Below are 23,217 nucleotides of genomic sequence, written 5' to 3'. Positions count from 1 at the left end.
ACAACACCTTATAACATCATGGTATCTGGTCACCCATTTCATGGACTGAGAAATTGAGGCACTGAGAACGTATATTTCCTCCCAAGATCATGAGCTTATCCCTAGACTTAAAGTACTTTAATTTTATTATTTTTTAATAAAACGCAGCTCCTGCTTTATTGGATTATATGGTTGACATAGATTTACATCAACCCTCATCATGCGTTCACATAGAAAAGCAATGGCCATAAACAATACCCAGGCAGTATGCAAGCTGGTAAGTGAGCACACGCCCAGCTGTGGCACCGCTGGAAGTCCCGCCATCACCTCATTGCCTTTCTCTGGCTCTTGGAAGCATATCTTCGACTGGCTCGAATCCACAGTAAGTTGGTTTGTGTTTCTTTTTGTGAGAGTACAGAACAGTCTGGAAACTGCCAGCAAGCCCCTGATTCCCTGAAATGTGGCTGTTGGATGACCTGTTTTGCGTGCTCCCTGTTGGCAGCTGTTGCAGGCATGGGGTCCTCCCAAAGAGCCCGCTCCAAGCGTGGTATCCCACCTGAGCTTGGGACAGAGCAGATTTCTCTGCCTTAATTCTCCTTAAAAGAAAAAGCAATCAAATGGTTTGAACAATCGCAGGTTTCCACCTCTAAATTGTCCCTGAATATGTATTTGGAGTCTTGTAAAAATAGCCAGTTATATGAAATGATTGGTTTGGGGTGATGCTGGAGGTATTTACTTTTCCAAGTGGAGATTCCACCTACATTTATGAAAAAATCTAATGGCTGTGTCTCTTAAAACATACGGCCTTCTTTCTTCCACAAAAAAGATGTGAGTCAGCACTTTATCAACCATAATAGCTATGGGCCAGCTTACAGAGTTTTGGAAAGGTACTGCGTTTTAAAATACCGATTCTAAAACTCAGATTTTTTCAAATCTGTCTCAACAGTCAGTACAATTAGTCAGAGGAGCCTGCTAAGCAGCCCAGCAGAATTCTTAAAGAGATGTAAGGGTTTCATCATCTGTTAGAAACAGATGCAGACGAGAAAGAAAAAGAGAAAAATAGAAGGTTCGGGAAGACATATTACTGGAGGCTCTTCGATTTAGGATAGGACATGGAAAGGACTTTGAGGTAGTAGAAGTCCCATAACAAACATGACATCAATTTTCCAGGACTAGCATTTATAATAAAATGCCCGTGTTTGTAAATAACCTTAAAATTTAGAAATTGCTCGCATATTCATTATTGTTTCTAACCCTTATTCTGGAAGTCAGCACTTGCTGTTCTAAATTTACAGATGCATAAACCAATTTATGTAGGATAAGTGGCTTGCCTGTCTAATTCATAAGCAGCAGGTCGGTAGAATCATTTGTTATTTTTAAAGTGTATGTTTTGAATGATCTGTCACTTCCCTGTCAGCCATAGAATCTGCCCATTTATGAATATGAGGTGTGGCTGAAAAATGTAAGGGCAGAATATATTGCATGTTTAATAGCAGTTAGATTTTTAAAAAAAAAATGCTTGATATCGTGCATGATTTGCATGTAATCTGTGTACATCCTCTTGTATATTTTAAATAATCTCTAGATTACTTATAATAGCTAACACAATGTGAGTGCTATGTAAATAAATAGTTTTTATGTTGTATTGTTTTTTAAATTTGTATTATTTCTTATTATGGCATTGTTATTATTGATTAATTTTTTTGATCTGCAGTTTGTCAAATTCATGGATGTGGAAACTTTGAATACAGAGGGCTGACTGTATGTGTACATTGTGTACATATATGCACATGTATATGTATGTTGTATGTTCATATGTACATGTGTATTATACATGCATAGGAAACAGCAACTCATGAACTTTTTAAAATTTGTCTATTTTATTTTCTTAGTTGGCAAATAGTAATTGTACATATTCATGGGTACATAGTGATGCTTTGATGTATAATGTACAGGGATCAGATCAGGGTAATTGGCATATCCATCATCTCAAATATTTATCATTTCTTCATGTTGGGAACATTTGACATCCTCTTCCAGTTATTTGAAGCTATGACTGTTAACTCTGGTCATCCTGCAGTGGCATAGAACACTCAGACTTATTCCTTCTGTCTAGCTATGATTTTGTGTCCTTTAACAAATCTCCCCCATCCTTCCTCCTTCCATCCTTCCCAGCCTCTAGCATCCTCTGTTCTACTTTTTGCTTCTGTGAGATGCACTTTTTTTTTTTTTTTTGGCTTCCACATATGAGTGAGAATATGTGGTGTTTAATCTTCTGTTCCTGGCTTATTTCATTTAACATAATGCCCTTCAGGCTCATCCATATTGCTCCAAATCACAGGATTTTATTGTTTGTTATGGCTCAATAGTAACACATTGTGTATATATGCCACATTTTTTTTATCTATTCATCTGTTGATGGACACCTAGGTTGGTTCCATATCTTGGCTATTGTGAATAGTGCTGTAATAAACATGAGGGTGCAGATAGCTCTTCAATATACTGATTTTCTTTCGTTTGGGTAAATGCCCAGTAGTGGGCTAGATCATAAGGTTGTTTTATTTGCAGTTTGTTGAGAAACCTCCATACTGTTCTCCATAGGGGTTGCACTGGTTTACATTTTCATCAACAGTGTATGAGAGTTTTCTTTTCTTCGCATTCTTGCCAGCATTTGTTGTTTTTTGTCTTTTTGATAACAGCCATCCTAACTGGGGTGAGATGATATCTCATTGTGGTTTTGATTTGCATTTCCCTGATGATTACTGATGTTGAACATTTTAAAATACATTTGTTGGCTATCTTTATGTCTTCTTTTGAGAACTGTTTGTTCAGCTCATTTGCCTACTTTTAAATTGGATTAATTGTTTTATTACTGTTGAGATGCTTGAGCTCCTTGTATATTCTGGATATTAACCCCCTGTTGGATGTGTAATTTCCAAATATTTTCTCCCATACTGTAGGCTGTGTTTTCAGTCTGTTGATTGCAGGATACAAAATGAATATACAAAAATCAGAAGTGTTGCTATACATGAACAATGAGCTAGCTGAAAAAGAAATCAAGGCTGGATGTGGTGGCTTATGCCTGTAATCCCAGTACTTTCGGAGGCCAAGTGGGTGGATCATGAGGTCAGGAGATCGAGACCATCCTGACCAACATGGTGAAAGCCTGTTTCTACTAAAAATACAAAAAAGTTAGCCAGGCATGGTGATGGCCACCTGTAGTCCCAGTTACTCAGGAGGCTGAGGCAGGAGAATTGCTTGAACCCAGGAGGCGGAGGTTGCAGTGAGCTGAGATCGCACCACTGCACTCCAGCGAGACTCTGTCTCAAAACAAACAAACAAAAAATCAAGAAGGCAATCCTATTTAAAATAGCTATAAAAAATAAAATCCCTAGGAACAAATTAACCAAGGAGGTGAAAATGACCTCTACAAGGAAAACTACAAAACACTGATGAAAGAAATTCAGAAGGATACAAATGGAAAGACATCCCATGCTCTTGAATTGGAGGCATTAATATTATTAAAAAGACAATACTACCCAAAGCAATCTATAGAATTAGTGCAATCCTTATCAGAATAACAATGGCATACTTCACAGAAAGAGAAAAAAAAAATCTAAAATTTGAATGGAACCACAAAAAGAGCCTGAAGAGCCAAAGCAATCCTAAGCAAAAAGAACAAAGCTGGAAGCATCACACTACCTGACTTCAAAATACACTACAAAGCTGTAGAAACCAAAATAGCATGGTACTGGCCTAAAAACAGACACATAGACCAACGGAACAGAATAAAGAACCCAGAAGTTAATCCATGTATCTATAGCCAACTGATTTTTGACAAAGGTGCCGAGAATACTCATTGAGGAAAGGACAGTCTTTTCATTAAATGCCAGGTAAACCTGCATACCCACATGCAGGAGAATGAAACTAGACCCCCAACTCTCACCCTGTACAAAAACTAACTCAAAATGGATCAAAGGCCTAAATGTAAGACCTGAAACTAAAACCACTGGAAGAATACATAGGTAAAATGCTTCAGAAAATTGGACTGGGAAAATATTTTATGAATAAGATGTCAAAAGCACTGTCAACAGAAGCAAAAATAAGCAAATGGGATGATATGAAACTATAAAGCTTCTGCACAGCAAAGGAAACTCATGCACTTTGTGTGTGTGTGTGTGTGTGTGTGTGTGTGACAGAGTCTCCCTCTATCCCCCAGGCTGGAGTGCAGTGGCATGATCTCGGCTCACTGCAACCTCCACCTCCTGGGTTCAAGTGATTCTCATGCCTCAGCCTCTGGAGTAGCTGGGATTACAGGCGCCTGCCACTACGCCCAGCAAATTTTTGCATTTTTAGTAGAGATGAGGTTTTGCCATGTTGGCTAGGCTGGTCTTGAACTCCTGACCTCAGGTGATCCACCTGCCTCGGCCTCCCAAAGTGCTGGGATTACAGGCATGAGCGACGGTGCCCGGCGGAAACTCACACACTTTTGTAAGGATACAAGCAGCAGGACTCTTTGCCATGGTAGTGCTCTGAAAATTTGAAATCCTTATATTAATCTTTACTATTTTAGAGATTAACTTATACAGAATTTAAAAATATAATTCAAGTGGGTAATGTAACTACTTGGTGAAGAATTCTAAGCCTAAGGAGCTTGTTTGGTATATTTGCCATGGCTTTGTTTTTAGTTGGTGCCTTAAAATCTGCACTGTCCGTTACTCTAAACAAGTGTGTAAGTTTCAGCAATCCATTACTCTAAACAAGTGTGTAAGTTTCAGAAAACTATGCAGTATGGGCATTGACTTATTGGGCTGTTTAAAAACTAACAATCCACACTGCAAACTCCACTTATGACAATGTGGCATGAAGGACACTTTTGATGTTTTCCAAGATAATTGAAGCGTGGAGTTCACGTAGTATGTGTGTTTCAGGACTCCAGACTATCTCCAGGTAGAAGAGCTAGCCAAAAGTTAATTTTTTTCTTTTCATGTCTTCAGATTTTTTTTCTATATTTTCCTCTTGTTTTGCTATTTAAATATCTTGATCCTTTTAGGTCAGAGATATTGGTCCTGTGACACTTTCCTCCCCAAATTTAGAGGGTTGCATTTTAAATGCATTGTTAGGATTCCAAACTGTAAAATAGTATTAAAGAAAAGGTCTATGCTTCTAAAATGTCCATGTTTCTTAAAATCGATAAGACCATGTTGTTGAGTAATATTAATTTGTTTATGAATTCAAAATATATTGAGTCCTACCACATGCTGGGAGCTGTTCTGGGGGATGTTGGTATAGGATGAATATGCAGTCTGCTTATAACGACTAATACTCTAGTGGGAGATTGACTTGCAAACGAGGCGTTGGCTGTGGACAGTGTTGCATTGGGGTGTGCAAGAAGCATCTTGGACACTACTGAGCCATGGTCACATCTACTGGTAGCTGACTCGCTGCTCAGGGAGAGAAAGGATGTGGTAGCTCCATGCATGCGTGCCACATGTGATGTGTTTTACTCCATGTGAGGCACTTGAAACTTCAAGACCTAATTTGAGTCTCAACAGTCTTGACAATTAGACGATATTTTCATCCATTTTTATAGATATGGGCCAAGATGGTAGTGATGTCATACAAGTCACTGAGCCAGTCAATGTGAAGTCAGTATTCAAGTCCTGGCCTAAAATGCCGCAGTCAAAATTCTTCCTATTTTTTATTTTTGATGTTTATGTTTTCTGTTACAGAAGTAAAAGTGTTCATTTAAAAATTCAGAAAAATATGAGGAAGGAAAAAAGATACAAATTTCTACCAAATAGTCTTTTCTTACAGAATTTTAATGTGTCCCTATTTTATGTTCATAACTTTTTAATTCTGGTGCCCATGTGGGCCACTTGCATTTATATAAGTACAATCTAGTAATCAAAAATAATTTGAAAAGAAAGGAAATCCAGCATCTAATAGCTTTTCTTGAAATACTCTAAAAGAGATCAAATTCATAGCCTGTGGCCACACTGATCCCTCCCACAACGCTTTGGAGTCTTATTTGTTAAATGCGGTTATGGTGCACGTGCAGGGTCCCCTAAAGGTGCGTTAAACATTCAAACCGTGTATTTGTGCATGGCCTGGGGCAGCCTCAAAGCTTCTGTATTCATCCATTTTCTCCTCTTTGAGAGGAGCCTAATGATGCCTAATGAGATAATGTATGAATCATGCTCGACAGTAGGGACTCAATACATGTTGTTCTATTCCTGGTTTCCTTTCACTCCTCTCAAAGTGTTTCATGTCAAAAAATACTTACTGTATAATACATTGACAAAAAAAAAATGTAGGTCACAGTCCCTCAGGAACATTCTAGTTAGGGAGAAAATTACACACATTACACACAAGAGAGTCGAACAGCAAACCTTAAATGTCTCTGATCATGAAAGGAGGGTCAGGGTCATCCCTCGATTCATATAAGGTCCAGACACGGTCCTCTCCATTGCAGCAATTCACTGAACTCTCAGACTCCAATGGGGTGGTTGTATGCTGAAAAAGTCCAAGCACCTGCACTTGCAATTGAAGGTTGTACTGGTTTCAAAAGTATCCCTCAAAAGTTCATGTTCACCATGACCCTTAGAATGAGACCTTATTTGAAATAGGGTTTTTGAGGTATAATCAGTCAAGGTATGGTGAGGTCATACTGGATTAGGGTGGGTCCTGATCCAGTGACTGGTGTCCTTGTAAGAAGAGGGAGATGAGACACAGACACACAGAGGGGCATCCCAGGCAAAGACACAGAAACATACCGGGAGAGCACATTTGGCAGTGGGGGCAGAGGTTGGAGAGATGCAGCCACACACCAAGAATCACCAAGGATTTCCAGCAACACCAGAAGCTGGAAGAGGCAGGAAGGATCCTCCCCTGGAGCCTTCAGAGAGAGCATGACCCTGCGGACACCTTGATTTTGAACTGCCGGCCTCTAGAGCAGTGAGACAATACATTTCTCTTGTTCAAGCCATTCAGGTTGTGGTACTTTGTTACAGTGGCCCTAGAAACAACTACAGAGGTGTTGTTCTCTGCCTCAGTTCCAACCATGCCTCCAGCACTGTTACCCTGTCCTCCACAAGGCTACATTGTCCTGGAGCATGGACACTTCCAGGTACCACCAGGCCTTGTTCATGATGCTTTTTATACCTAGACGGAACTTCTCTTCCCATACTCTCTTCCACCCACACTTCTAGCTTTTTTATTTATTTAGGGGCTCTACACAAAACGCAGGAGAAGGAATTAAGAGCAATTTTTTCAAAAGCAAGACTCCCATTTTCGGTGGATGTATATCTTTTGTTGGGGATGTTTTGTACAGTTGTTGGAAGCACTTTTTGATACTGTTAGCCATAAATAGCCATGATGTTCTTTAGCGTTTAACCAATTGAGAGGTAATAGCCTATATAATCCTTTGATTTATTTAGTCAATCAGGAAGAAATGGTGCTCCATGTGAGATGTTTTATTGCTTTTTATGGACTTTGGGGGAGGGGGAGTCTTAGAAGGTGTTTGAAAATGCATGTGTTTTAAATTTTTCCTAAGTGCGGAGCTATTTTAGTAATGTAATGCTATTTGGCAAACTAGCCCATAACTCAGTGCTGAAAGCAATAACCATTGGTCACTTACTGTTCTGTGGTATGGATGGGGCTCAGCTGGACAGTTCTGTTCACTTCACTTGGTGTTATTCATGTGGCTGCGAGATGACTTCACTCACATATTTGGTGCTTCTGTTGGAATGGCTGTCATTGCTGACAGCTGGCCAAATATTTTTTCTCCACGTGGTCTCTCCAGCAGCCTAGACACTCCTCTTTTCATGGTGTCAGACTTCAGTTGCTTCTTAGTGAGCAACTAAAGAGGGTTTCGGAATGCACTCATCCACACAGTTGTATTCTTGGCCGGTCATGAATTCTCTGCACTGCTCATTTGTTGGTCTGGTAGGAAGGCCCAATGCAAGCAACCTTGAACCAAATCTCCATTCTAGCTGGTCTTGGAACCCAAAATGGGCTTTGTGAGTTTGTCTAGTTTACTAAGCTAAAATCACCTTGGCCGTTCTCTGTGTTGTAATCAATCCAGAACTACTTTCTGAGGAAAACTTTGACTCTGTCTTTGGATACTGCCTCTGAACTCCTTCCTGGGAAAGAGAAATGCCTTGGGTTGCATTAATTTGACCCCAAATAGAATGTAATTTTCTAAAATGTGTTTTGGTTATTGTGCCTTAAATTGACAGTAGAGGGCACCATTTTTCATACGAGCTTTTCTCACAGTGCTGATGTTGTTATGTACCTTGTTTACTATGCCACAGGGAATCATCTCTATGTTCTGGAGAAATATATGTCAGGGCTTAGTTAAATTAATCTGTGCTTCTCTGGAACAACTAGTGTTTTAAAAAAAGAACTTTTTTTTTTTTTTTTTTTTTTTTGCATTGCCAGTTGGGTAATAGATTGTTTTTCCTCTTTTCTTCAGCTGGTTGCAAGTACAGTGCCCAGTTTCCAAGTGTTCAGAAATATATGATATATATTTTGAGTACTGGCTGCACTCTAACTTTTATCTTAGGTTTTCTCTCCTATTGACTGATGTCCTTACATTCCTATTAGTCATTTCCAATGATATGTGTATCTTTTCTTTGTCCTTTTGTTTTTATAACTTCTTGTGTAATTTCTTAGACATTGTAAATTCTTTATTATACATGTTCATTACCTATTAACTGTTTAATGTCTTCAACTGTCCTAGGGCATGCTTTAAAAGTCACTTTTGTGCCAGAGATGTTCTCCTCTTGCTTGGCTACCTAGAAATGTTTAATTGCTTTTCAAGTAACAGTTCAAAGATGGTGGATAACCTTCGTGAAGTTTTTGTAACTCTAAGAAAGGGACAGGTACTCCTTCTCCTGTGCTCCCTGTTTTCATTCCTCACCTCTCAGCCTAAATGCTTGACTCATAATTATTGCATAACAAATATTGTAGTGATGGCAGTGGCGGCCTGTCTCGAGCAGTGTTAGCTGGTCTCGAGCAGCTGCTACCATCACACTGGCTGCAGCAGAGAGGCATGGCCAGGGCTGCACACTCTGTAGAGCTGGCAGGAGCCAGAGACAAGTGGGAGCCCCACCCCTTCCAAGCTGGTGGGGCAGGAGCTCCCTGGGTGCAGCTGCAGCCACCCAAATGCTGGCTGCAGACTCGGGCCTCTGGGTCCACAGAGCCAGCTCCATGCCTCCTCAGCCCCCTTGGCATTTAGGGTGCCAATGAGCATAGGAGAGAAGCTGAGGGGATGTGGAGGGCAGCTTGGCACTGGCCTACGGCGCCCCTTGGCACCTACAGCTTGGGTGCCATGAAAGGCAGCAAGAGGCAGACAAGTTCTTGGGTAGAAGGGGGCAGCTCCCTGGTGAAGCGCCACCTTCAGGCCAGGGAGAGACTGAAGACTGGGGGCTGGGCTGCTGGTCCTGCAGACTGGAGTGGGAACTTGTACTGGTTTTTCCACACTGCCCATGGCTGTCCATGGACCAATCAGCAAGCACTTCCACCCCTCTGAGGCCCATAAAAGCTCCGGGCTCAGCCACAGCTGAGCAGACATGGGAATGACCAGCTGCAGAGAGGAGTTACCCTCTCCAGGGTTTCCTCTGAGCTACTCTGTCCCTCAATAAAGCTCTTCTTCACCTTGCTCACCTTCCACTTGTCTGCATACCTAGTTCTTCCTGGATGCAGGACAAGAACTTGGGACCAGCTGAATGGCAGGGCTGAAAGAGCTATAACACAAACAGGGCTGAAACACACGCCTTGCTCACCATGTTGTGGGTGAAGAAAAGGAGAAAAGAGCTGTGGCCCTTCAGGGAACCCAGACTTGGGAGCTCCTTAAACCAGGGCTGTGACTCCCTGTTTGGGGCCCTGTTGTTCCTGGAGTCTCCAGGCTTCTGGGCACCACTGCATTCCCTAGTGGCACCTGTGGAAGCTGCTTGTGGTGTGCCTAGTCCAGCTGCAGCCTTGCAGAGAGCTGGCACCCATGCCAGCACCTGGAGCTGCCCACTCTGCTGCAGCAGCCAGAGTGCCTGACTGTGCACCGAGGACAGACCGCATGCTTGCTTGTTCACACACCCCTCACTGCTCCATGCCTGGCTTGCCTTGGCAGGTGTGGGACCCAGGCTAGTAGTGTGAGCTGAGCACAGCCTGCCAGGCCGAGCGGGTGGGATGAGCCCAGTGGGCCTCAGCAAAACTCAGGCAAAGGTGCCACCAGCCACAGAGGTTTCCAGTCAAAAAAGCAACACCCCAAGCATCCCATAACAATAGGATGACTGACTGAGTGATCACAGTTTTTGCTGAATGTAGTTTACACATGATCTATTTCTCGCATAACTAAGAAGTGTGAGTGTTCTTTTTCCACTACTAATGGCAGCTGTTGGCTTCTTGTCTGTCACTCTGCCACATCTTATAGCAGCTCCACCTAGACTATCCCAGGGAAATTCCATACTACATCCATATCTGTGTTGACACAGAAAAAGTCGGGTCTTCTGCCTAACCAAAAATCCAACTGTGGTGGTATGTTATTTGCTTTGCACACCACTGAAACTGTGAGCCAAATGACCAAAAAGCCTTTAAAACGTATCTATTATCATTGGGATTTATAATAAAGTTTTATAAACAGCCTCTGGATTTCTGGTTCAGTAAATTGTTCTTGGCTGTGTGGATGCTTTCCGTGCAATAAATTACTCAACAGCCAAGAGTTTCCCAAGAGCTTCAATAGTTAGTTCCGATCCCTTTACATGTGCAAATGCTGAAATTGTAGAATGTGTAATATTTGTTAAGCTAGTTATTTCCATATGGTACTGAAATATATAATACCCAGGTTAAATTCTGTAAGCTGAGACCATTTGTATGCCTGCCACATTCAGCATTTTCTTGTGTTCTCATAAAGAGTTGGTTCTCAAATATTAGAGGAGAAGAAATCCAGGAAATTGGAGATGTTTACAAAATTTGGAAATACATGTGATTCTGGTTATTTCAGCTACAGATGTTTTGCTTAGAAAAATTTGTGAGAAAAAGTGCTTGGTGACTGAAATTTTTAGTTTTCACAAACATGTATTTATGATTTTAATAAATATCCTCAGTTTGACAGTACTTCATAGTACCATATACATATATTTAGAAATTGCTTAAGAATGCATATCTGAGATCGCTTTCTAGGTAAAGAGGACAAAACAAAGAAATGGCTTATTTTTAAAATAATGGTACTGTTGAAATTTTTAGTTTGTGTCAAAATCCTAAAAATTTTGTAGATATGAAGCACTTCTAGAAAACTACATAAAGCAGGCATGTAGATGGCCACTATTTTACAGCAAAAAAATGTGGAAAAATTACAGAAGGGTTTTATTTTTATGTCTTGGTAGAAAGAGAACCAGGCATGCTTTTGGGGACATGAGGTTAGCCTGAGCTGTGGCCTCCCAGACCCCTTCCTTCCAGAGGCAGCCATGCTCTCTGAGTTCACTTTTAATTCAGGAAGTTGATTGGACATTTGTTCAGCTTTGGCACTGATACCAATGGTTCTTGCTTAACAAAGAAAGGTGCAAGAAGAGACTGCGGCCCTCTGCCAGTCCTCAGGCATCTTTACCACAGTGAACCCCAGTACTCAAGCCCATAAATTCTGGATCACTTAGCCCATGTCCAGAGCAGTTTCAGGACCCGAGGGGAATTATGCCTCTTAGCCCCAGATAGTGGCTCTTGCTCATGTTACGTGTCAGTTTGATAAACAAGTTAGCTCCTGAATGAAAGGAAGCTGCACTTGTTCTGGGGTTTAAAAATGTCACCAGGCTAACAGCAGATATTTCTCAATTTCTAGAAGAAGATGAAAACTTAAAGTAACAATTTGGGAAACTCTTGGTCAGATTCCTTTCTGGAGACTTGTTTATGAACCCCTTAATTGATGGCTTTGTTTTCCTCTCTTCGGAAATAAAATGAAATTAAAAAACTATATCCATACCTCTCACTGTGCTTTCTGTGATAACTCACCCACGACACCCACAGTGTTTCTGCTGGAGGACACCAGGGCCTCCTGGCACCTCAGACGCCATGGGACTGGTGAGTGGAAATCGCCCCAGCCACGGTTTCTGCCTCAGGGGAGGCCATTTCCTGCCTCCGAAGCCCGGTGGTCTCCTGGTGTCAGCTGAGCACCTGGAAGAATGGCTCCTCCACCTGTCCCTGGTTAGCCAAAGGCATCATAGCCTGAATGGAGGATGGAAAACAGAGCAGGAAAGAGGCGAGTATTGAATGAATATGGCCTCACATCCCTCCATGGGGGTCCCAGAAAGGCAGGCAAGGGACTCTCACAAGCCCAGCCCCCCTCTGTGACAAGTGTGAGGTCACCGGCCCAGGTGACAGCTGGCAGATGACCTATACTTAGTGTCGGTGATAAATCTTTAATAATTGCCAAGTAGATGGAAGCCAATTAAGAAGCCGTACTTCGGCCGGGCGCGGTGCCTCAAGCCTGTAAACCCAGCTCTTCGGGAGGCTGAGGCGGGTGGTTCAGGACGTCAGGAGATCGAGACCATCCTGGCTAACATGATGAAACCCCGTCTCTACTAAAAATACCAAAAAATTGGCTGGGCGTGGTGGCGGGTGCCTGTAGTCCCAGCTACTCAGGAGGCTGAGGCAGGAGACTGGCTTGAACCCGGGAGGCGGAGCTTGCAGTGAGCCGAGATTGCGCCACTGCACTGCAGCCTGGGAGACAAAGCGAGACTCCGTCAAAAAAAAAAAAAAAAAGAAAGATGCTACTTGAAAAACAATGAAGATGCTGGGTTCTGTCACCACTTCTGCTCCTGATGACCCCTCCAGTCGGCGGTGAAGAGAGCACGCGGGGCGTGTGTTCTCAAGGTGTCCCTAGTGCAGCCTCCCAGGACTGCGTGAGTGGGAGCAGCAGGGCTGCACCAGGAGACGTGGGAAGAAGCCAGGCGTTGGCTCTGCACGGTCACCTGCCTGCTGGGTATGCACAGGGAAGGTGATTTCGCTGGCAACAGGATTCAGGAGTTTGTGTGTGTGTGTGTGTGTGTGTGTGTGTGTGTGTGTGTGGCTGAAGGGTAAAGTGTAGACATATTTAAAAATGGTGTGCTCCAAGATTCAACAAATATTTTAAAATTTTGTATTGTGTATAAGAGAAGACAAATCCCATTTGAGTCAAGAGCAAGAAAGTTTTCGGAAAGAACAAATTTAGTTAAAAAGAAAGACAATGAGGTAAAAATAAAATATCAGATTTTACAATCTGCAATGCACTCCCAAGAAAGGGTTACAGCAGTTGAAAGCACAATCACATTCTTGCAATGCGTGATAGAAGCAGTGATGAGACTGACACTGTGGGGCAGCTATTAGGGACTGCGGAGGACGCCCTTGGAAAGCTCGTGGAAATCTGGGGGAAGTGGAAAGAAAGATGAGAGGTTAGTTAATAAACATGGGCATAGAGAGAGAACCAACTTAACGAAGAAAACAAAATCAGATGAATTTGAGGTAATCGTAAGAAGAGTTTCCTAAATGGAAAAGAAGTTGAATGTGCATTGAGAGGGCTCACTCACGAAGACAGAACAAGAGGAAACAAACTGGAGTGTGGTGGTGCATTTGGCACTCCTCCGAAACTCTGGGAGACAGAGATAACTAACTGATTGAGGGTCTAAATACTGTGACTAATAAGGATGATGATGTAGATATGCACATATACAGTGGAGATTTGTACCCTCAAAGTGACTACATCCATGGAAATATTTCAGCATTCAAGAAACAGATGTTTTTAGCATCTGATACACTAGAAAGAAAAGTGCAATAAATATACAAACACATTGGAACGCGCACAAGAGCCACCGCCCTGTTTTCTGCATCCCTGGTGCAGACCCTGTGTGCACTACTGCAAGTCGAGGGAGTCTCGCAGTGAAGGAGCTCCTAGGGAGAGTCCCGTGATGAGTGGGGTGGAAACTAAGCCAAAGGAGGGAGGTAGGGTGGAAAACCGTGATCCTGTTTACTCAAAGGTGGTGGGCAAGATGGTTTTATGGTGGGATTGACTATAAAGAGAATGTGCCACAAAAGAAATCAATGAGCCTGAAGAAGAATCAATTACGTTAGATCAAATTCCAGTAAGATCAAAACAGCAAATCCAGGAAACAGCACACGTGGAAACAGAGAATGCAGAGAAGATTACTACACTCCATGCTAGTCAAAGGTGTCTAGTAAAAACCCAAAGCACCACAACGCAAGCAAATGAACAACTTGCTATTTTTTTCAGAGCTGGATGTGCATGAAGAGTAGTATATCCACTGCTGGGACAGCGTGAGTTGGTTGCACCATCTTCTGACTATTTTTTTCCTAGTCTTTGATTATCTCCCAACACCTATCCCATTCCTCTATTAAGCATAAAGTAACGGGTGTGCATGTGTTCAGGTATAACATTTTCTTTTATCTTCTAAGTTGTCAACTGTATGTTTTGATCAACATCAAATAAAAAGGAGCTGAGAAGAAAAATTGGTTCTTAGAAAATACGATTTTTTCTTCATAGTGACATGCTTACTCAGATTTTTATGTTATTTCAGGAAGTTATTTTGATCTGAATGTTTAACAGTAAACAAAGCAAACAAAAATAAAAACCTTGCATTTTTTATTGTATAATTTTAATATTTTGCTTTTATCATTTTTATTTGTGCCTGTTATTTGTAGGGCCTTCTCTGTCTTTCAATAGGAGTGAATGGTTCTAACGAAACTGATCCTAGGTAAATTCTCCTTCAAGTCCAGCACATTGTTTAAGAAGTGTCTTTGAAAAACTGTATAGGCCATACACTCTAAAAAATCAAGGTTGTGAAAGACAAAGAAAGACCAAGGAGATGTTTCCAATTAATGGAGGCTGAAGAAACAAGACAGCCAAGCACAGCATGAGATCCTGGTCTGCAGCCTGGACTGGAAGCCTGCCTGTTGTTAGTTTCCCTATAGAGAGAGTTAGTGGAACACCTGGCAACATTTGGAAAAGGTCTGTCGATTAGATACCAGTACTCTATCAAAGTTAGTTCTTAATTTGAATAATTGGACTGTGGTTACATAAGATAATATACTTGCTTTTAGAAAATGCACACTGAAGTATTTATGGGTAAAATGGCATTACATCTGTGTCATTATGTATGCAATTGTGGCAGGCAGAATTCTAAAGGCAAAGACAATCAAGGAAATAAGAAAGACTCAAATATATTATGTTAGGATTAGGGACGGCTATATAAGCAAAGGTAGAGAAGAGATTGGAAAAATTATAAGCATATATTCTGTACAACTCCCTAATAAGAAAATTAGAAAATTATGTCAAATTGTCAAATCAGACTTATAAAAAAATCATAAATTGTACCCTTATGAAGCTTTGCTAGTGATTCAAAAGGCACAGATAATCACGACTCTGTTGAAGCAAGAATACTAAGACCACCAGTGTGATCACAAGTTCTTAATTGCCAAGATTTATCATGTAAAGCTCTAATCACATGCTGGGCGCTGCTTTCACAAAGAAAGGATTTCAATCATGAATACATCTCCATTTTATACTATGATAATTACACATTCGACATTAACATTTTCCAGGGGCCCCATTGCAATATAAATCTATAAGTCCAGTGCTTACTTACCATATGTAACCTAGGTAGACCAGGGACAGCCTGCTAAAAGCATTCTATAGTTGAGGATGCTCCATTATCTTTCCACAAGTAAATATGAAGAAATCTGATTCATATCTTTACAAGGAGATTTGACCAGGTGATTTCTTCAATGTTTCTTTATCTTCCGTGGGTCTCTGAGAGAAAGAACAGGTTGCAGAGCAGCAGCTAACCCTTTTCTTGCCAAAATCCACAATATCCCCTGGTTTGTCTAGGAGTATATTGTTTTATATCTGTTTTCTTTGCATCCACCTGGTTAGCATTCATTTTTACCCTCAAAAGTGCTCCACTTCAGAAAACACCTTGCCTGGTCTTTGTACTTGTAATCAATCATAGAAGAAATTTTAAAAATGCACCAATACTAGGTAGTTTTATGCAAATAATTTCAAAAATGTAAAGAAAATGATTGTGCCCTATATACTATTTCAGAGAGTAGTAGATATGATGAAAAGCTTTCCAATAGTTTGCTTTATAACAGAAATAGTACTAAGACTATTACAGTACAAGGAATGCACAAATAAAAATTAGTACAGATCAATCTATGTTTACTGGCTTTTGTAGCATGACTGGACATAAGAAGCAATTGTTCAAATAAAAAAATCCATCTCTGGTTCTGTTATTTATGTCTGATTTTCCTCTGTGCTGGCTTCTTCCCAGGGCAGGCACTGTATTAATCTGTTCTCACGCTGCTATGAAGAACTGCCCAAGACTGGGGAATTTATAAAGGAAAAAGGTGTAGCTGACTCACAGTTCTGCATGGCTGGGGAGATCTCAGGAAACTTATAATCACAGTGGAAGGGGAAGCAAACATGTCCTTCTTCACATGGTGGCAGGAGAGAGAAGTGCCAAGCAAAGGTGGAAAGCCCCTTATGAAATCATCAGATCTCATGAGAACTCACTCACAATCATGAGAACAGCATGGGGGAACCACCCCCATGATCTATCTAATCACCTCCCACAGGTCCCTCCCCCAACAAGTGTGGATTACAATTCAGATTACAATTCAAGATGAGATTTGGGTGGCAACACAGAGCCAGACCCTATTAGGCACTCCTCATGTGTATATCAGTTACCTAGTACATAATAGTAAGATAAGTATTTATGCTGAAAACCATCCATATCAATGTTGTCTCTCACGTTAATAATAAAACTTTAGTTTGAACCTTCTTTAGTCTGCTCATTGATCACAACAAATATCTAATGGGTGGTAAGGACAAAGGAAAAGCCAACAGCCCCGCTGAAATCTTGGTCAATCAAAAGTTTCAATAGCAGCAATTCTCATTAAAACAAGACAGAAAGGTGAATTATAAGGAGCTTAGGAAAGGACTTTTTTTTAATAAAGGCAGATTTATATAAGAATATTCACATGACTATCCACATTTAAATATTTTGTTCATGCCTCTATTATATTCCACACTACTTTTCATCATGGAAATTTTGTAGAAGGCTGCCAGCTCTACTGCATTTTTAGCTGTTTGAGAAAAGAGACCATGGTGCACTGCTTTTATCACCCAGAATGCCCTTCATATAGGGGCAGCCAATACATGTTTGTGCAACAAATGAATTAATGCATCATCATGTTCTCCAATCTCTCCTGTCTTCAAAACTTTGATATTTAAAGCTTTCTCCCATTTGACTCTTATTTCATGCAGCACCCATATGAAGATCCTGATAAGAGCTCTAATTAGGCCTTGCTGGGTTCTGCTTAAATACAGAAACAGCTTCCAGGAAAGAATGCTTTCTTATTTAATAAGTGAGGGAGGTCTGCTAAAATTATGTCATTAGCTAACAAACCAGTTGGTATCATTCTTGTTTTCACAATGCAGGTCAGTGTTTGCAGGTTTTAAAAATGTCTTCACCAGCATTTCTTAATGTTTTTGACCTATGGGCCAGAAGTCAGGCAGTGGGGCAGCCACCATGACCACACTGTCTGGACCCCAGACATTCTGTTCTGCTGGCTGCTCACCCCACAAGTCCTGAGACACCCCTTGGGATCTAGCGGGAGCTCTGATTGTCTGGTGGCAGCCTTATTTCCCAGCAGCTCTAGAGACCCAGGTTGCCTCCTCTACTGACTTTGCCACAATTGTGCCCTGACATATTTCTGCTCCTGTGCCGCCGACTCCACCCTAACGCTTTCTCTGTGCTTTGCCTCATGAGCTCCACCACTTGCCCTCTCCCTGCATTATGTCTGCTCCTGCCCACTGCCTTTGTACGTCTCCTATTTATATTCCCAGGGAAAGATTTCAGTGGGGGCCACTTTGGGTAATTTGGCCCCAATCCCCTGTGTAGATGTCTGCCTTTGGTTCAGGCACAAATCCTTGGTCTGGTCAGTTGTGGGAGAGTGGTAGGAAGCATGGGTTAGCAAACAGCTTTCAGGTTCTGTTAGTAACATTGTTGATCAGCAGTAGCTAGAGATGAGTTACCTCTATAACCTGACACCAAGTGCACTGTTATAACTTAAAAAAAGCTAAGACTCAATTCTGCCTCGCATGTATTTATTAGTGTCAGGCTCCAAAGCAGATAGACATTGCATTTTGTGGTCCAGTGGAGTCCTGCTACGTGTCCATGGGTACAAGTGGCAAGCCCAACAGTACTGATGCAAGGCAGGTGAACACCAAAACTGGGGCTTAGCCTGGGTGGGTGCTTGGCTTCACTCAGAAAAGAATTTAAGAGCAAGCTGGCAGTAAAAGAAAGTTTGTCAGAGCAACAGTGTACAGCAAAATGGCTGTTCCACAGAGCAGGGCTATCCCATAGACTGAGCAGGGCTATCGCATAGACTGAGCAGGGCTGTCCCATAGACAGAGCAGGGCTATCCCATAGACAGAGCATTTGGTTGTCCATTGACTTAGCAGGAGGGTAACCCCTGAGTATGTGGGTACATGTGAGTGTGGATGTGTGGCAGGGCTACAACTCTCAAGTATTAGCTTCTCTGTTTTCTATTTTCTTCTTCCTTTTTTCTCGTTTGTTGGTACCTAATAAGCCCCTCTAGCCAACGTCAAACTGAAAACAAAGTGCCAAAGACTCTTTAACCCAAATGTGAGTTGTCAAGACTCAGAAACTTGGTTGCTGAGCAGGTTTTTTGCCTCAAAGATTAAGTCATCCTGATATGAGGGGAAGAAAAAACAAAAATAACAGATACAAGGTTGAGAAATGAGCCACAGAGAGAAAGAGGGAGCTGTGTTCTTGATTTACAGGGTTTCTGTTCCCTATGACCAGCGAGTGGTTCAATGGCCTGAGTGTGGGTGGCCTAACCCCACATCACCTGGGGACTGCTTGCCCTCCATAGATGGGATACTTGTAGGTAAGACCCTTGGGCAGAGGCTGGCACTTGGGCATCTTGTGAAGACATAGAGGCCCAAAGGCAAAGTTCCATCCCTGGCCAAGGTGGGATGGACAGAACTGGCTAAAAAATTTCCCATGGGCCGTGGCCATGGTGGACTCACTAACATTGTTACAATAGCTTATTTCTAACACTTGAAGTTTAAGGTGCTAAAGGACAATTTGTGTTGGGTAGAATAACTGGCACCTATTTAGAGTGAGAAGAAGCGGGTAGGTCTCCCTTAGGCTTCTGGGCCAGGAAGGAGGTGAATGATAATGGGTCCCCAAATTTAATCAAGTCAACCAAAAAACATCTACTATGTACCAGGCAGTGTGACTCATTCAGGGAATATGAATAAGAGGGTAGGAAGTGAGTAGTAGAAGAGAAATAGAACCCTAAAAACAAGTTATGCCAAAATTAAGTGCTTTATTGACTCCCTTAACCAGGGTCTTTGAAATTGTTTCAACCATATTTTTAATTGGCATCCAGTACATCCATATAAATATAACACTAAAAATATCTTTCTCCTCCCTAAGGCTCTAAGGCTCAGAAGGTTTTATTAATAAGTTCTACTAAACTTTTAAGAAATAATTAATTCCTGCTTTATATAAGTTATTAAAAAAAGACCAAAACCTGCACTTTTTCTTTTGAGACAGGGTTTTATTCTGTCACCTAGGCTGGAGTGCAGTGGTATGATCAGAGGTCACGGCAACCTCGACCTTCCAAGCTCAACTGATCCTTCTATCTCTCATCCTCCTGAGTAGCTGGAACAACAGGCACACTATGCCTGGCTAATTTTTGTATTTTTTGTAGAGATAGGGTCTCACTATGTTGCCCAGGCTGGTCTCAAACTCCTGGACTCAAGCAATTCGCCCGCCTCTGCCTCCCAAAGTACTAGGATTACAGGTGTGAGCCACTGTGCCTGTTCCCACTTTTCATTCTATGAATAGATAAGGTCAATCCACCCCAACAATTACAGGCATAGTTCATTTCGAACACAGATGTAAATATCTTAAATAAGATATAGTTAAGAAAATCTAACTGTATGATAAAAAGACACAATAATTAAATAAGACTTACTCATGAATGCAAGATGATACACTATCATAAACATATCAACAGAATTTATTATATCAGCTAAGAGTAGAGTATAAAATGCAGGACTATCTGAATTGATGCAGAAAAACTTCTTGAACAATTCAACACATATGTATAATAAAACTTGTTAACTGGAAATAGAAAGGAACTTCTTCAACTTGTTAAAGTTGTCTACTCTAAAAGTGATGTTAAACGTTACACAGATTAGGGGCATTTTTAATATTTTCTCTGAAATTGTAAATGATTGAAGATGCCCATCATCACTCCTATTAATTAACGTTTGTATGTAAGCTTGTGACCAATTCTGTAAGGAAAAAAGAATAAGTAGGAGAGGTAAGACTTGAAAGGAGATAAAACTGTTATTATTTGCAGATAGTATAATCATCTGTCCAAAAAAACTGCCAACTATTAGAACTAGTAAGAGAATTGAACAAAATTTTTAGATAAGAACAACTTAAGAAATCTTAATATCTTCTACACTGACAATACAAACTAGGAATAATAATAAAATATTATTCCAAATACCAGTCAAAACTAGAATATTTAAGAATTAATCATTAATCCATAGAAACTATAGAAAAAAATTTTATTTATTTATTTTTTTGGCTGAGCACAGGAGAAATTGTTGATGGTACAAGACAAGGTGGGGCTCCCTAGGCCCCTCCCTCTTCAGGGGGTCTGCATGGAAACTGTGAGAAGGGGAGATTCTTATTGTGGCAGGGGACTGAGTGTGGCAGGGACTCCCCAGCAGTGAGGGACTCTCTTTTCCTCTCGTGCTGTCACTGGGGCTGGTGGTTCAGGGGTCTTACTCCTTGGAGGCCTTGTGGGCCATGACGTCCACCACCCTGTTGCTGTAGCCAAATTCATTCTCATACCAGGAAATGAGCTTGACAAAGTGGTTGCTGAGGGCAATGCTGGCCCCAACATCAAAGGTGGAAGAATGGGTGTCACTGCTGAAGTCGAAGGAGACAACCTGGCGCTTGGTGTTGTAGCCCAGGATGCCCTAGAGGGGGCCCTCTGATGCCTCCTTCACCACCTTCTTGATGCCATCATATCTGGTAGTTTTTTCCAGATGGTAGGTCAGGTCCACGACTGACACATTGGCAGTGGGGACACAGAAGGCCACACCAGTAAGCTTCCCATTCAGCTCAGGGATGACCTTGCCCACAGCCTTGGCAGTGCCAGTAGAGGCAGGGATGATGTTCTGGAGAGTCCCACCACCATCATGCCACAGTTTCCCGGAGGGGCCATCCACAGTCTTCTGGGTGGCAGCGATGGCATGGACTGTAGTCATGAGTCCTTCCACGATACCAAAGTTGTCATGGAGGAACTTGGCCCGGGGCACTAAGCAGTTGGTGGTACAAGAGGCATTGCTGACGATATTAAGGCTGTTGTCATACTTCTCATGGTTCACGCCCATTGTGAACATGGGGGCATCAGCAGAGGGGGAAGAGATGATGACCCTTTTGGCTCCTCCCTGCAAGTGAGCCCCAGCCTTCTCCATGGTGGTAAAGATGCCAGTGGGCTCCACGATGTACTCAGCGCCAGCATCGCCCCATTTGATTTTGGAGGGATCTCGCTCCTGGAAGATGGTGATGGGATTTCCATTGATGACAAGCTTCCCGTTCTCAGCCTTGATGGTGCCATGGAATTTGCCATGGGTGGAATCATACTGGAACATATAGATCATGTAGTTGAGATCAATGAAGGAGTCACTGATGGTGATAATATCCACATTACCAGAGTTAAAAGTAGCCCTGCTGACCAGGCGCCCAATATGACCAAATCCATTGACTCCGACCTTCACCTTCACCATGGTGTCTCAGGGATGTGGCTGGCAATGCGAGAGAAGCTGCGGCTGTCTGCTGAATTGGAGGAGGAAAAAGCCGAAAAAAAAAAATTAATGAGTGACACAGAAAGTTCAATGGAGAGACAACCCATACTCTTAGGTGGGACATATTTGTATTATAAAGATGCTGGTTTTCCCCAAATCAAAGTACGAATTCAAGGCAATTTCAACAAAAATTCCAGTTGAATTTTTTTGAGGAAGGAAAATATGTTACCATAATATTTATATGAAAGCTTACAGGTCCACATAAAAGTAAGTACAATTTGAAATAGAAGCACAAATAGATGAGTCCTGCCCTACCAGTCTATGAAGACATATTATAGTGTTAAGATTTTAAAGAATTTGTATTTTACCAAGAGCAGATAAATAATCCAGTGGAACAATATATTATGTTAAGAGACAGATTCATGTATTTATATAGGCATTTAGTATATAATAAACCTGGCAACCCAAGTCAACGAAAGTAGATTATTCAGTAGATGGTGTTTGGAAAATTGGCTCACTGCATGGAGAAAAATATGAGAGAATTTCTACTTAACACCATACTCAAAGGTGGACTTTGCACAATACATAAATGTGCAAGATTAAACTCTAAAGTTCATACAAGATAATGTAGGGGATTATGTTAGGCTGTTCTTGCATTGCTATCAAGAAACTTGAGACTGGAAAATTTACATAGAAAAGAGGTTTAATTGGCTCACAGTTCTGTAGGTTGTACAGGAATCTTGGTGCTGGCATCTGCTCAGCTTCTAGGGAAGCCTCAGGAAGCTTACAATCATGGCAGAAGGTAAAGAGGGAGCAGGCACGTCACACGGCAAAAGCAGAAGCAAGTGAGAGAGACAGTGGGGGGAGGTGCCACATGTTTTTACATGACCAGATCTCATTAGAACTCACCATCACAAAGACAGCACCAAGCCACAAGGGCCTGTTCCCCATGACCTGACCACCTCCTGCCTGGCCCCACCCCCAGCATTGGAGGTTATAATTCAGCATGAGATTTGGGTGGGGACAAATATCCAAACTATATCAAGGATTATCTTTGTGACATAGAGCTGGGGACAAATTTCTTAAATCAAATCTCAAAAACACAATCTTTAGGCAAAAAAATTGATGAATTTATTACATTCTAATGGTGTTACAGTCAAAGTTGACAGATCAGAAGGAAGATGTTTGTAATATCCAAAACCCTCAGTATCTAGCATAGATAGGATTTCCTTCAACTGACCAAGGAGGCAATGATAGAAGTTGCTGTCGTGTAAATGTTTGTTCCTTTCAAAACTCTTGTTAAAATTTAGTTGCCTTTGTAACAGTATTAA

At 41.6% G+C, this 23,217-nt stretch overlaps 1 pseudogene; it reads right to left on the bottom strand.

Annotated features, from left to right (window-relative positions):
• Window positions 1-20,857: 20,857 nt before the first annotated feature.
• LOC100448551 (glyceraldehyde-3-phosphate dehydrogenase-like) lies at window positions 20,858-21,868 on the bottom strand (annotated as a pseudogene).
• Between the last annotated feature and the right edge of the window lie 1,349 nt (window positions 21,869-23,217).

This window comes from Pongo abelii, chromosome 5, assembly GCF_028885655.2.
Source record: "Pongo abelii isolate AG06213 chromosome 5, NHGRI_mPonAbe1-v2.0_pri, whole genome shotgun sequence".
Classification (NCBI taxonomy): Eukaryota; Metazoa; Chordata; class Mammalia; order Primates; family Hominidae; genus Pongo; species Pongo abelii.
Note: the sequence above shows the minus strand (reverse complement) of the source record. Positions and strands in the feature narration are given on the sequence as shown.